The following is a 15737-nucleotide window of genomic DNA, read 5'->3' as shown; positions in this document are numbered from 1 at the left end:
ACGGCCTGAATCCCAAGGCCTCTCCCTTTGGTGGCTCTTCCAAGGCCTTGGAAAAGGCTCTAACAGCTTTCTGTCCACTATCCTGTATTCATTTGCTCATATAAGCCCCCCAGTTGCGCCAGCACCAGGCCCCACAGAACCTGCATCTGCCCGATCCTTCTCCAATAGTAGAGCTAGGAGAGCTGCTCTGACATGAGGACTAGGGGACCCCCTGGCCGTGTCTTCTGGGTGCACACACACCCATCTTGGCAGTTAATGCTGCTCGAGGGAAATGGGATCTGCTTTAACCGTTGGTCTCCATCAGCCAGGCTGATTCCTTGTTGCTCTTGGGGACCCAGTCATGATCCTGAGGTTACCAGGCTCAGGGAAATCTGTCCTTGTCCTGAGAGCAGGAAGGAGAGAAGGCTGGTGCATGGCCCTGGGGAGGGCCAGACAGCCACCACAGGCTTCATCTCTTGGCCTCCGCCTCCCTGGCCTCCACCTCCTTCAGCCTCTGCATCCATCCCGCAGAAAGGAGGCCCGATCAGCCGTGAGCCGCTGGGTCCCAGCTAACTGGCTCTGCCACTGGCCTGACTGGCTCTTCCCAGCTTCCTTGAGCCCCCTAGGGCCTCTGTCGCTCTCCGATTTTGGGAACCGGGGGCTTATCTTTAAAGAGCAGATGGGGAAGTTCTCCTTTTTTATTAAAGCTATCCAGTCTGCACAGAAAGAGTAATCCGCTGGCAGCTGCTAGAAGAGCTATTTTCAAAGCACTGCATAGCTCCTCAGCTGTCCAGGGATGCTGGATTTCTCTCTCCCTCTGCTCTCTTGGAACACAGCCAAGTGCTGGTGTCCTGCTCATCACTGGGGGCCTCCTTCTCAATGGGGGACAGAGAGGGAGCCACTCCAGGTCCTCACCAGTGTCTCCTGTGGCATGAAGACCAGCTGCCCAAGACAGGCTCCTGTGGATGTTGAATCCCGACTGGCCAGCATCTTGGGAACGCGGGGAAATTCAGGGCATCCTTTCAAAGCTGGCCCCTCCCCCACTCCTCCATGGTCTTGCTTTGCCTTCATTCATCCATCCATCCATTTGTCCCTCCTACAAGCATCCACTGAACATACCATCCCCATGCTGTTCTGGATGGAGATCCTGCAGTGAACAAGCTGGTGGGCTTCCTGCCTCTGTGGAGCTCACCTGCTGCTACAAGAGAGGCAGCAAATGAATAGATATGGGTTCAGAGAAGGTGATCTCAGAAGGCTCTGAGTGCTGAGGCCGGAAAGCCGGGCTATGGGGCAGAACATGGCTGCCAGGCTGGGAAAGTGCAGGGTGAGCCTGGGCTCAGAAAGAAAGACATGAAGGAGCTGGCCCCATGCAAACCTGGGAGGGGGACTCCAGGCAGTGGGGCCAGCATGTGCAGACAGCCTTCCTGCTGTGTTCATGGATCAGAAGGAGCCCCAGGGAAGGTGGTCAGAGGAGAGCAGAGGTGGTGTGTGAGAGATGAGGGTGAGATACGGGCCCAGGACCCAAGAGGGAAGTTTGGGAGAATCTGGATATGATTCTGCCAGAGCCAGTGGAGCCGGCAAGCACTTGCCAGCCCCTGTGGTTATAGACGTGGCTAGCACATGTGACAGACACCTGTGGGCACAGGTGGCTGGCACTTACTCTGGGCTACCCTCACAGCAGACCCTCATGGGTCTGGGAGACCGTCTCCGGGGGCATCCACTCAGAAAGCATCAGTGGGGAGGAGTGCTGAGATGGGGATGGGAAGGCAGTGAGTTGAGGCCCCCACCGTCGGCACCTTGGTTCGTGTAAGGACAGGCAGTGCTGGGCTACTCCAGAAAAGGGGCCCCAGGGAGAGGGCAGTCGGAGGAAGGAGGAAAAAGGATGTGGGGCAAGGATGTCACAGGATTATGTGGACAGAGAGGAAGGGGTGGCTGCAACCCTCCAGTCTGCCTCCCGCAGAGGTAACAGCCCAGCCCCTGACACCTTGGTCACTTCCCACAAAGATGCTGAGCCTCCGCTCGGCTTCCTTCCTTGGGCCCCTCAAAAGCCAGGAGCCGTGCTGAGGCCCCCAGGAAGAGTCTGTTTCATGAATAATTAAATGAAAAAGAAAAAAAGATGTGCCAGAAAAGATCCCGAGGGCCTCCCTGGAGGTCTGCCAGGCTGGCCCTGAGCACCTGTGCCTTTCCTGGGACTTGTCACCAACTGAGGCCAGAGGGTAGCTGTGGCCCTCTCTGTGAGACAGGCATCCCTCGGGGCACTGGGAGCAAGGGGAGAGTGGAAGGATGTGGTCAGACCAGGCTGCCATGCCCTCTGGCCCTTCAGGACGCCCCACACCTGGGCGTGTCCTTCTGCCTGGTCCACGGGGTACAGGATCCCCAGGGCCCATTCCCACTGCTGGTAAGAGAACTCACAGTCCAGGCCACATTCCTTAAAACAGGACAGATGGCAGGAGAGCTCTATGCACACGGTTGTCATCACTGGTGTTGGGGTGGGGCTACCAGTGTTGGCAGAGGTCAGGGAGTCTGCTAAACACCCAGTAACCCACACGGCAGTCCCTCACAACAAAGAATCAAATGCCAATAGTGTCAAGGATGGGAAACCCCACTCGAGTAGAAACATGAATGTGCTGAAATGTTCTGGAAGCATGGACTGACTCCTCCCACATGGAGACCACTTGCCTATATGAACCAGGGTATGTGACTTGCACTCTCTGGGCCCCACTCCCTCCACCTATGACAGTTGCCTCCCCCATGACTTTTTCCCTTGTGTCCTTTCAGAACAAGCAAGGCACGCAGCTCTGATAGGAATGAGTCCTGATGAATAAAGACCTGATTTTACTTCACACGCCTACAAGTCCAACGGAGAAAAAAAAAATGTCAACTCTGGCCTGAAGCTGAAAGAGACGCCTCATTTCTCTCTGGAAATAATCTGCTCTTAAGTCCCAGCCAGGAGGCTGGGCTCTGAGCATCCCGCCCCTCAAGGTCAAATTGGCTTGAAGGCAGCCTTGTCTCTTCTGCCAAGCGCTGGCAGTCCTGGCTCCCCAGAGCACAGAGGCTTTGCAGAAAGCCCCGAGAATAAGGAGGCAGTTTAGCCCTACCTGGACAGGTATCCTTCTCAGAAAGGAGCGCATTTCCTCTTCTCAAAGGCATCTTTAAAGGCCCGTCAGGCAGGTCTTCCTAATTTGTCTGGCAGTTCTCCACTGTCTGGCAGGGTGATTATCTGAAGGAAGTTCCTGAAAGCCCCAGGCAACGCTGAGTCTCCAGCCAGCATGGTGTTCGCTCACCCAGCACTCAAGGACCACAGGCCTCCCGGGGCGGTGGCTCTGGATCCAAAGCAGTGAGGCCGTTATGCAACATGAGGAAATTATTAGAGCGCAGAGAACAGCAATCATCGCGTCCCATTGGAGACACTCTGTTGATATTTGTACATGAATAAATCACGGTGTTAGACAAGACCCTGTGTTCAGTGGTGGCCAGAAGGATGGGCAGGCGGGGGAGAGAAATGATAAATTACCCACTTATTTCTCCTTAACCCCCTGTTCCCTTGTGCTTACTTCCCCCAGGGCCATGTCACCAGCATTCACAGAATCCCTTTGGGGTAAAAATACCAGCATTCCTTCCAGGGTTTCTGTCTAAATTATTCTGCAAATGCTAAATACCCACATTATTTATTGATTTCCAAATTCTTCCCCAATTTTACCACTGTGTGCTGGGAATTATTGAATGAGAGAAAGGGGGTGCATTGTGGGTGAAGGGCTCCCTCACTGGGATCAGGTGGCCTTGTTTTGAAGCTGTGTGTCCTGAGGCAAATTAGTCACCCTCTCTGAGCCCAGTTAGCTCATCTGGGAAATGGGTATAGAAGGGTTGCTGTGAGGATGAGGTGAGTTGGGAAACTCTTATCGCCACTGTGCCTGCGGCCTGGGAAGCACAGAACAGCAGGAAGAGGCCCTGTGTTACTGAGAAGTTCTGCTGAACAGGAGAAATTAACACAACATTGTAAATCAACTATACTTCATGAAATGCTGGGACACAAACCCAGAGATTCCCACATAGTTGTTCTGAGATGCATTCTGGCCATTGGGAGGTTTAAAAGCTCTCCCAGAAACTCCTAGCCTCCATCCCCAGTTCTGGGGAGTGACAATCCCACCCCAGCATCCTCTTCAGTTTACTGTGGGCCCCTCCAGTGATGAGAAAAAAAACCTGCTCACCAAGGCAGACAAACAACCCCTGTCAAAAGCCACATCAAACAAGACAACACCACTTCAACGTGTCTGCAGGGTGAGCATTTCTCTGCTTCCAACAAGAACTCACCAGGTATGTAACATCCATAAAGCAGCTAAAAAAAGAGTCAGATTTTTGTCATTATAAATTCCATTTAGAAGATTTTCTCCCTACCATAGCACAGAATACCACGAACATTTCTACTGATGTGCTATGGGGGTCCCTCTGGATTCAGCATGAGTTATTCTTTTTTTTTAAGTCAAAGATGATAAAAATAGTATACTCTACTTAGTTAGCAGAGTAGTCCAGATCCATTTCAATCCAGTCAAGCCCAAGTCTTAGGGAAAAGATTGCTGTTGTCTGGGGATTTTGTTGTACTGAAATTTTGTGGAAATGACTATTAGGGCCCATCCCTCTGGAATTGGCGATCTGGGTGTGACTGTCTTCTCTTGGTCAACGGTTAAAACGTCTTCAGGCTAGTGAAGTGTTGGAGAAGCCCTGGTGCGGCCTTAGTCTCATGAGCTTTGATTCTTTCAGTAAATACAATTCATGAAAGATAAGTCCATTTAGAACCCTCGGCAAAACTTCTTATACAAGCAGTCTCACATATCACACACAAATTTTTTAGACCTTCTGTACCCACTTTTGATATTGAGAAAATGCATACCATTAGAATAAAATTCAAGTGAGCTATTTATTCTCTTTAAGGTAAAGGAAAAAACCAAGGCTTGAAGAGCCCAGAAAAAATTGCAACAGTGCCTTGGACGGGGCCTAATGGTATAACAGCTGTGGGATCAGGGAAGACCTGGACTTACCTCTCTAACTCCAACCACCAGACCCAGCATTCAGAAGGCTCTGACTTTGCAGGCTCTCACACCACACACATGAGATGAGGTCAAGCCAGATGTGGAACAAGCCAGGCACACAGTAGGTGCTCTGATGAGGATTCTGCATTCACAGTGTCCCCAAGGCCGCAGCAGTGCATCCCACAGGCCCATCCAAACACCCTAGGATGGGCGGTAGCCCCAGTCTGTAAGCAGGAATTACCTGGCCCTGGGCTCACAGGATGGAGATTTGAAATGCATTCCAGAGGGACAATTTATTTCTGTCAGCTGATGAATTGATAACCATGAATACTTTATGTCTCTCTCCGGGCTGCCTAGCAAACCAGTCATGCCTGGTACTGGATAGAAAAATTGAACTGAGGATTCAAACAGCCTTGGGGGAGGAGCTCAGACCCCCAGGCCCACTTTCTGTGCTGGGCTGGTCCCTTACACTCTCTGTCCCCAAGAGTCACAGCAGTTGGAAGTAAGAAAATGACTGGAATGAGTGGGACCTACTTGGTTGAGGTCTCTGCTTTGAGTGACTCGATACAGAATAGCCCTCCCCAGTGACCTGGGCTAACATGGAGTGGGACGGGCCGAGGAAAGGATGGTGGAAAGGAGAGAATTTGATCAAAGGCAGGAAGAGCTTGAAGTTCTACAAAAGAAACCGAGGCCTGCAGAGGGTGGGCGTGTCCCAGCTCAGCCAGCAAGCCAGTGCCCGCTGGGGCACAGCCCACACATCTGAGCCAGGTGCTCCTCACCTCAGCCATCCATTCATTGGTTCACTTGTTTATTTCACATAGTGACAGGACAGCTGAGAAATAACAGGACAGAACAGATTCTTCAGTCCATCGGCCTGGACTTGATTCCCAGATCAGGGCTTCCAGGCTATGGCCTGGCTAAGTTCACTGCTCTGTCCCAGTTTCCTTGTCAATAAAATGTGCACAAAAAATTGTCCCTTGCGGTTGCTGTAAAAAGTCAATGAGACAATTAATACTCAGAATTACATGGACTATCCCACACATCATAAATGCTCAACAACCAGAGCTATTAACACTCATGAAACAGACACTTGTAAGCCCAATGTTCAGGGCGGGCTCTGGTCCAAGGGCTGGGGACACTGCAGGAAACGACGATATCCACAGACCTCTATGCCACCCTTTCCCAGACTCTTATCTTTTGGGATTGGAGAGCCCCCTTGGGCAGGTCCCCACAACCTATAGACAACCAGGGTCTGAGGCCCCTTCTGGGCTGAATCCTCTCCTCTGTTCCTCCCAGCCCCTACCCAGCAGTTTCTGTTTAATGCAGATTTTCCTCTCCAACTGGAATTACCCCTTTTATTTACAATGGGATGGAATTATAGGGCTTGCCTCTGGGTGGCCTGGCTAATGAGACCCACCTAAGTTTCCTAAATTGTATAAGGACAGGCCTGCATGTGTGATTAGTCGTGTCCAACTCTTTGCAACCCCATGGACTGTAGCCTGCCAAGCTCCTCTGTCCATGGGGATTCTCCAAGCAAGAATACTGGAGTGGGTTGCTATTTTCTCCTCCATCGGATCTTCCCAACCCAGGGATCAAAACTACACCTTTCATCTCCTGCATTAGCGGGCAGATCCTTTACCACTGAGTTACCTGAGAAGCCCATTATGGGAACAGGAGAGGATTGGTATTTAGGAAATGCACTGATCCCAGGGTCTCCCGTTGGAGCAAGTAGGCCCTGTATCTCTACCCTTCGTGGTGTTTTTATAATTGACTGTTACATCCAGGATACAGAAATGTTGCCTTCCTCCCTGTGCTGGGCTGATTCTCTTCTCATCCAATGCTGTTGGTAAGTTTGGAACACCTTTTGTACACCCATTACCATGCCGTGTATATGTTCACGATTTAATTTAATCTTCACATTGACCTCGAGGGGTTTTATTAGAATCCTCATTTTCCAGGTAGAAAGCTGTATGTCTTTGCAGCTCTTGCCTCCAATGAAAGCTCTTGGAAACTTTCTTGCTTTTTTATGTGATACCCACCCTGTTTGTTTCCCTCTTTAGGCTATACTCTCCTTGAAGGCGGAGAAGGCAATGGCACCCCACTACAGTACTCTTGCCTGGAAAATTCCATGGATGGAGGAGCCTGGTAGGCTGCAGTCGATGGGGTCGCGAAGAGTCAGACACAACTGAGTGACTTCACTTTCACTTTTCACTTCCATGCATTGGAGAAGGAAATGGCAACCCACTCCAGTGTTCTTGCCTGGAGAATCCCAGGGACAGGAAAGCCTGGTGGGCTGACGTCTATGGGGTCGCACAGAGTTGGACACAACTGAAGCGACTTAGCAGCAGCAGCAGCAGCTCCTTGAGGGCAAGTGTCTTGGTTTTTTCGCGACTGCGTGTCCAAATCTGACTTTATCCAAGCACATCTTGTAATTAGGGTCCAGGAAATTTTCTCCCAAGAAATACTGACTCCTTGCCTCTTGCAGAAGCTTCTGCCTCTCACTCATTCCTCCTTTGCCCTTCCACCTACTACAGCCTGTAACCAGTGGTTCTCAGGCCTGGCCGCACAAGGGAATCACTGGGGAAGTTTTAAGACCCATTGATCCTCAGACCTCCATCCTGTCTATTAAATCAGCCTTGCTACCAGGTGGGCCCCAAGCACTGACAGTTTCAAGGCTCCCCAGATACTCCCTCCCATGTGAGCTGGGGCTGAGGACCAGTGAGGAAACTCATTGCTAGAGAGTGTTGCCGTGGATGGCCGCTGCCTAGGTGCATTCCTCCCAAATTCCCACTCACTAGTCCACCAGCTTTGCTGAAAAGCCCTTCAAGGGGACCCAGCAAAAGAAAAGCTGCATTTCACATTTCAGGAGACAAAGCCTTATGGCAACTCCTCCCTAATTTCAGACCCCTCCAAGCCCACCTAAGCATCTTTGCATATTTATGGCTTTTCAGGTTTCTAGGAATATTAACTCTGGAAAATCTGGAACGTGGGCAGCGGGGGTTGGGAAGAACTCTGAGCCCAGGAGGGGGCTCTGTCTATAAAGTCTTGAGGAAACACAGCACCCACTCTGCCCAGCCCTTCCTCTTCAGTGGCATGTCTTGTGTCAGAGATGGTCAGAATGGGCTGGAAGCTCCCCCGGGGGTGCCATGCTGTGCTAAGTCGCTTTACTAGTGTCCAACTCTTTGCAACCCCATGAACCATAGCCCGCCTGGCTCCTCTGTCCATGGGATCCAGGCAAGAGTATTGCAGTGTGTTGCCATGCCCTCCTTCCTGACCCAGGGATCAAACCTGCATCTCTTATGTCTCCTGCACTGGCAGGTGGTTCTTTACCACTAGTGCCACCTGGGAAGCCCTGTTGCTGCTACTAAGTCGCTTCAGTCGTGTCCGACTCTGCGACCCCATAGACAGCAGCCCACCAGGCTCCCCCATCCCTGGGGTTCTCCAGGCAAGAACACTGGAGTGGGTTGCCATTTCCTTCTCCAATGCACGAAAGTGAAAAGTCAAAGTGAAGTCGCTCAGTCGTGTCCAACCCTCAGCAACCCCATGGACTGCAGCCTACCAGGCTTCTCCATCCATGGGATTTTCCAGACAAGAGTACTGGAGTGGGGTGCCATTGCCCTCTCCACTGGAAAGCCCTAGCAGTAATCAAACCTGCCTGCAGGCTCCACATGTGCCCCAGGCTGTGCCTTGTACTTCACAAGAGCACCTCTGAAATAGGCTCCGCTGTCGTCACCAACCAACCCACAACGCCATTGAGGCTCAGAGAGGTTAATTAACCTCACACAGCCAGGAAGTGGCTGCACCAAGATTCCAGCCTGGCTCTCCTGACACCAGAGCCTGCCCTTTAAACCACTGCTCCGTTCAGAGGGTGAGCAGTCAAGGTGATGGGATAGCAGGCCCTCCGCTAGTGTTGTTAGTGATGGCGGAAATAAGAGGAAGAAAAGAGCTGTGTGGAAGCTCTAACTTTTTAGTGCTCTGGTGAGCTGGACAGGTATGACTTATTAGAGGTGGGAGGGGGCAGTTCCTGAGTGTGGACTTAACACCTGTAAACTGAGCAGAAACCACCCATTTCTGCCTAGCCCACACCCCACTACTTTCTCACCTCCTCTCTGCTCCTCATGACAGATGGTGCCCTGAGGCAAGCCCCAGATGGTGCCCTGGCTTTGGGGCTCAGCCTCCTGGACCCCTGTGTGTCACTTTCTGACTTGGAGAAGATGAGGATCCAGAAGAAACACTGAGGGTGAGGATTCAGGGAACAGAGGCTTCATAGCTGATAAGTGGCAGGGCCAGCATGAGAACCGATGTACTTGTGGGGACTTCTGTCCCAGCCCTTCCCAGGCTCCTGAAAATGCCCCCAAGTCATCTTCCTCTAAGAAGGGGTGTAAGGGCAATTAGAGGAGGGAGGTGTGAGGTCACATCCCTGGGCTCAGTTTGTGCATATGGTAAATGCAGTAGTCCTTAGGATTACCCCCGACACACGCACATGTGCACATGTACACACACGCAAACACGTGTGCACACACAGGGCCAGCTCTGGCCTGGCAGTGGCTGGCACTCTTGCTATCTAGACAGGATGGGAGCTGAATGGACTCCTACTGTAGGAGGCAGGCAGCTTGGAGCTGCAAACATGAATCCACACACATGATACGGGGAAGGTTCAGTGATGCTTAATTAGCATTCAGAGGATGCTTTGATCACTCCAGGTGGGAATTCCTGTGCAGTCCGGGCACAGGAATCCGAAGACTCGGCGGTCATCTCCTGTTCTTTGGGTTCCCAGCATTAAGCCATCATTTACCTTGGAATTAAGGAGAACGTGGCCCCTGGTGGGTTCCTTCTACCCTTCCCTCTGTGGTGGCCCCCCATGGGTTTTCTGAAGGCTGAGATGTGACCTGACCTCTCAGCTGTCCGCCCCTCATCTGAGAGACTGGACGTTCATCACGTTTCCCCCACCCTTGGCAGTTAGCTGGCAGTCACTCCAGACACTGCCAGCTGAATGCTGGGGCTCCTGATCCAAGGATGTGAGGGTCTCCTTGGCAGCCCCCAGAGGCTGGCTCAGACAGACAGGAAGGAGGGGACACGTGCGTGGCTGCCAGAACCGGCGGCCACTACCTTAAAATATTCCAGTCACATCACCGGCGGTGAAGCCATAGCCCGGGTGCATTGTAACAGAGGGGGAATTTCATTTTGTTTTTGAAATGCTGTTATTACACACTCAGGAAGCCCACAAAGGCACCTTGGCAGGACAGGATCAAATAAATACCTGAACTCCGAGCGTAGCAACATTTACTTAGCAAATGACATTTTAATGCCGCCAGTCGAATTTACATACTGATTAAAATTTCCCTTTAAAACATGGAGACTTTTGGCCTCTCTGCCTACCCTCAGTGGCAAAGATTAAAAGACTTTTTATTACGTCCTGTCAAACGGAGCTCACTGAAAGAGGTGGGAGTCCAGTGGCCCTGTCCCCACCGTGTCCTGGGCAACTCCAGCTAGGCTTCTTTGGCAGGGCCGAGGCAGGTGTCAGGAGACTTAGCATCCAGTCCAGCGGCTCCAGGGAACACTGCCCCTGGGCTTTGGTGGTCCTGGCATAACTTGAAACACATTTCAGCCCGGCTAGAGAAACTCTGGATTATTCCACTCTCCTCTTTCGTCTCTCTTGCTTCCTGATGCTGCTGTTGACTGAAAGGAGTGAGTCTGAGTTGCAGCCAATTCCAGGTGCTGGACAAGTAGGAGGGATGAAGGTGGCCCCACTGACCTGCCATCAGCTCCTCTCTTGCACCAGGAAAGGAAAAGGAAAGTGAAGTCTCTCTGTCATGTCCAACTCTTTGTGACCCCATGAGTCCATGTAGCCTGCCAGGCTCCTCTGTCCATGGGATTTTCCAGCCAAGAATATTGGAGTGGGTTGCCATTTCCTTCTCTCAAATCTTATTCTCAGGCAACTCTGACCCAGGGGTCCCCCACTCTCTGCGCAGTCACTGGATTTATGTATTTATGTACTTTTAAGATAAACTTTAATAGAATGTTTACTGAATGCTTGCGGTGGCTGAGCAGCATTCCTGGCAGAACCTCTGTTCCATCAAAGCTGGCTTTTCAGTGGGAGAGATGCTCTCTTTTCAGAGCAGGAGGAGCTGTCATGATGGCAGAAGTCCTGTGCATCAAGTACCATCCACCACTACAGTCACTGCTATTTCACAGATGGAGAAACTGAGGCATGGGCACGTTCAGTAACTTGCCGGAAGTCACTCAGCATGTCAGCGGCACTCTCAAAATGAGGCCCTAGAGTTCCTTGGTGATTCCTTCTCATAAGCACTGCAAGGAAAATAAATTGTTTCTTGGGAGAATGAGTATCTGGGGGTACCAGCCTGCTTTATTTTTTTGTGTATTTTTTAAAATAAACTTTACCTGGTAGCTCAGTTGGTAAAGAATCTGCCTGCAATGCAGGAGACCCTGGTTCGATTCCTGGGTCAGGAAGAGCCACTGGAAAAGGGATGGGTTACCCACTCCAGTATTCTTGGGCTTCCCTTGTGGCTCAGCTGGTAAAGAATCCACCTGCATTGCAGGAGACCTGGGTCCAATCCCTGGGTTGGAAAGATCCCCTGGAAAAGGGAAAGGCTGGCCTGGAGAATTCCATGAACTGTATAGTCCATGGGGTCGCAAAGAGTAGAATTCGACTCAGAGACTAAGTACACACAACAGAAATGCAACTCACATTCAGAAAAGTGCAGAGACCATAAGCATTCAGCCCAATGCATCTTCACGAAGCAACCGAACCATGTCATCACCCTCCACATGAAGGAAAAGAACCAGGCAGACCCCCGGGCCCCATCCCAGCCCTGCTGTTATCTGTCCCCGGGGATTAGCTTTATCTCTTCTTGAACTGTGTGTAGATGGAACCACTTTGTACACACACTCCGCTGCACCTGGCTTCTCTCAAATGTAAGGCTATGAGGTTTGTCCACAGTGCAGGGTGTCAGCAGTGGTTTATTCCTGCCCTGTCTACAACCCCAAGCTGTTGCGTGAAATACAGGCAGGCCTCTGAGATATTCTGGGTTCAGTCCCAGACCACCACACTACAGCAAAGATGGCAATAGAGTGAGTCACACAGGTATCTTGGTTTCCCTGTGCATATCAAAGATCTGTTTACACTGCACCGTAGTCTAAGTGTCTAATAAAACAAGGCACGTACCTTAATTTTAAAATACTTCATTGCTAAAAAAAAAAAGCTGATCATCATGGGAGCTCTTAGTGACTTGTAGTAACAACAGTAACATCAAAGATCACTGATCACAGGTCACCATAACAGATATAAAAATAATGATCAAGTTTGAAATATTGTGAGGATTACCAAAAGGGGAGGCAGAGGTGTGACGTGAGCACAAATGCCTTTGGAAAAATGGTTCTGCTAGATTTACTCAGTGTAGGGTTGCAACCAACCTGTAATTTGTGAAACAAAAAAAAAAAAAAAGGAGAATCTGCAAAGCTCAATAAAGGGAAAGGCAACAAAAAGAGGTCTGTCTGTGCTCCATAATGTTCCCTTTTTTGAGGGGTGGACATTTGGGTGGTCTCCAGCTGAGAACTTTTGGAATGGTGCTCCTAGGAACTCCTAGGACACATGTTGTGGTCATCTGTACCTATGTCTGTTGGGTCTACACCCAGGAATAAAACTGACAGGTCCCAAGGTAGAAATAGTAGTAGGTTTACTAAATGCTGGGCTTCCCTGGTGGCTCGAATTGTAAAGAATCCGTCTGCAACACAAGTGATCCAGGTTCGATCCCTAGGTCAGGAAGATCCCCTGGAGAAGGGAATGGCAACCCACTTCAGTATTCTTGCTATGAGACTTCCATGGACAGAGGAGCCCAGTGGGCTACAGCCCATAGGGTTGCAAAAAGTTGACACAAGTGAGTGACTTGTGCTACTAGTACTACTTAACTAAATGCTGCCAGACTATTTCCCAGAGTCAAACCACTTTACACTCACACCAACATGCAGTCACTCCACATTTTAACCCACACTTGGTGCTTCCTCAGTTTAAGTCTGAGTAATTCCAGCGGGTGTGTGCAGCATCTTATTCTGGCTTTAATTTGCTTTTCCTGGTGACTGAACAGGTGAACCCCTCTGATGTGTTAATTGTCTGCTGGAATGTTCTCTCTGGCGCTGCAAGTCTTTCCCTCTCTTTCTGGCAGATTGTCTATTTTTTCCTTACTCATTTGCAAGAGCTCTTTTATTTATTCTCTACATACAAATATTTTGTTGAATATCTATAATGGGAATATTTTGTCCCACTCTGTGCCTGCCTATTATTCTCTTAATGGTTTATTTGATGGCTACTTCTTATAATGTAGTCCAGTCTTGCAATTTTTTCCTTTTTGGTCAATGCTTTTAATGTTCTACTTCAGAGTTCTTTACCTATCCCAAGGCATAAAGATATTTTCTTACATGTTCCTCTTGAAGCCTTGCGCTCAGTCTCTCAGTCATGTCCGACTCTTGGCAACCCCATGAACTGTAGTCCACCAGGTTTCTCTCTCCATGGAATTTTCCAGGCAAGAATACTGAAGCGAATTGCCGCTTCCTACCCCAGGGAATCTTCCCGAGCCAGGGATTGAACCTGCATCTCTTGCATTTCCTGCATGGGCAGGCAGGTTGCTTACCACTAGCGCCACCTGGGAAGCCCCTCTTGAAGACTTATTGTTTTACATTTAGATTCACAAACACTTTTAGAATTGCTTTTTGCATTTGGAGTGAGAAAGGAGGTCAGAGAAAGCACCTCTGACTGGGACAAGCCAGAGCCCACTCTGGGCTGGGACAGACAGGCTGGTTTATGGGAAGTGAGAAGTGGGGAAGAGAAGGCGGTTCCTTTCCTGAGACACGGGGAAGCCACGGCAGGTTGGAAGCAGAGTGAGCGAGACGTGGCTTCATTAGGTTCAGAGAAGATGCTGGGGTGCTGGGTGGAGTGCAGTTTGTAAAACTGAAGGGTCTGGAATGTTTGAACACTAGCCCAGCCCCTTCCCGGCTCTTCTGACAGAGTCATCTCTGAGTGTCCTGCTTGACCCACTAGTGATTGCTCCTCCCTTGGGACACCCTGCCCAGGGCTCTCTCTGCTCTTTCTTCATCCCACACCAGCTCAGACTGTTCTGTTCAGGGATCCAGCCACACTCTCCATCCTCTGCCCTCCCCTTTGTCCTCCCCTTTCCCCGGCATTTTAAGGTCACTCAGACCTTCCCACTCAGTCTCTCTCTCTCCCCCACTCTTCGACTCTTCAGCATTTTCACCTACCCAGGAGCTGGCCCCCTCCCTTGAAGGAAACACAACAAGAGAGATGGAATCTCTCCTCCTCCGGGTGATGTCTGCCTTGATCCTATGTGTTCCTGCCCGTCAATGCAGCAGCCCAAACACAGTCTCCCAGGAACTCATCTGAGAAAGGTATCAATGGGAGCCCCGTGGAAGCTGCCAGCGAGTACTGGATGCCAAGACCCCATGCAGCTGGCTGGCACACCCTCAATGCCAAGTGCATCTCTGCAGAAGAAGGTGTGAGCTGAGGGTCCCAAGGGCTTTTCCACCTGCAGACAAGACCCTCACAGCTTAGCTTCAGAGGAGGGTCCACTTCTGTTCAGCCAAGAGACATATCACAGCAACAGATCACCAGAACCGGGGTCCTCCACTTGCCAGAGAAGACCAAGTTTTCGACCATTAAACTAATTCTACATCCATCGCCATCTGGTCTCACATCCAGCATCCTCCCAGAAAGGCAAGCTCAAGGTTGGGACCATGCACTGAAAAGAAACAGCAGGTTTTCTGGTCTCAGAGTCCCCCTCACCCCCTACCCCAACACACACATTCTAGAATGCTTCATTGCTCTTGAACATAGTATTTTCCTTACTTTTCTTGACTGATGTTCTTAAAAATATAGGTCTTGCATTAGAGATTAGAATTTTCCAGCAGTCACATGGGTAACTGAGAGTCTGTTTTGCAAAAATAAAAGGCCACAAGTAGAAGCTCTCCAAAACACAAAACCAAAAGAATGTTCTTGCCCCCAAAGTCAGAGACCCATGGATGTGCTGTTTATCTGTTTGCTTCTACTCAGAGGAGCACTTTAGATGAGCAAGCTCTCTCGTGGGAAGATTTGCAAATATGGTGAGTAGGAGCAGGTGTGGCATTATTTAAATATCTGAAAGTACTGTCTTCTCTCCCAAAGCTGAGGAACCCCTGTTCTAGCTGTCTCTTGCTGCATAATGAGTGATCCCAAACATTGTGGCTTAAAATAGAAGTTTATTATTAAATATCAAGGTTCTGTGGGTTGGGCAGACAAGGCTCAGCAGGGATGCTCACCTCTGGGGTATCAGTTGGGCTGACTCCAATGGCTGGGTTGAACAAGGATCTCTCTCTTGCTCTCTCTGTATGTCTCTCCATGCAGATACCTTGGGCTTCCTCACAGTATGGCAGCCTGAGGGTAGTCAGACTCCTTGCACAGTGGCTCAGGGTTCTAAGAGGAAAGATGTGGAAGCTGACAGTCCTCTTAAAGGGAAGGCCTGGAGTAGATAGAGATCTCTTTCACCATACCCAAGAGTTCAAATCATCATGGACCAGTCCAGTTTCAGGAAGAGACAACATGGCTTTTACATATCCATCAGAGCAATATAAAATGATTTGTAGCCATCTTTAACCCCCACAGGGCTTCCCTGGTGGCTCAGATAGTAAAGAATCTGCCTGCAATTTGGGAGACCTGGGTTTGAT

Source organism: Budorcas taxicolor, chromosome 13, assembly GCF_023091745.1.
Source record: "Budorcas taxicolor isolate Tak-1 chromosome 13, Takin1.1, whole genome shotgun sequence".
Lineage (NCBI taxonomy): Eukaryota > Metazoa > Chordata > Mammalia > Artiodactyla > Bovidae > Budorcas > Budorcas taxicolor.
This window is presented reverse-complemented; position numbering follows the sequence as displayed.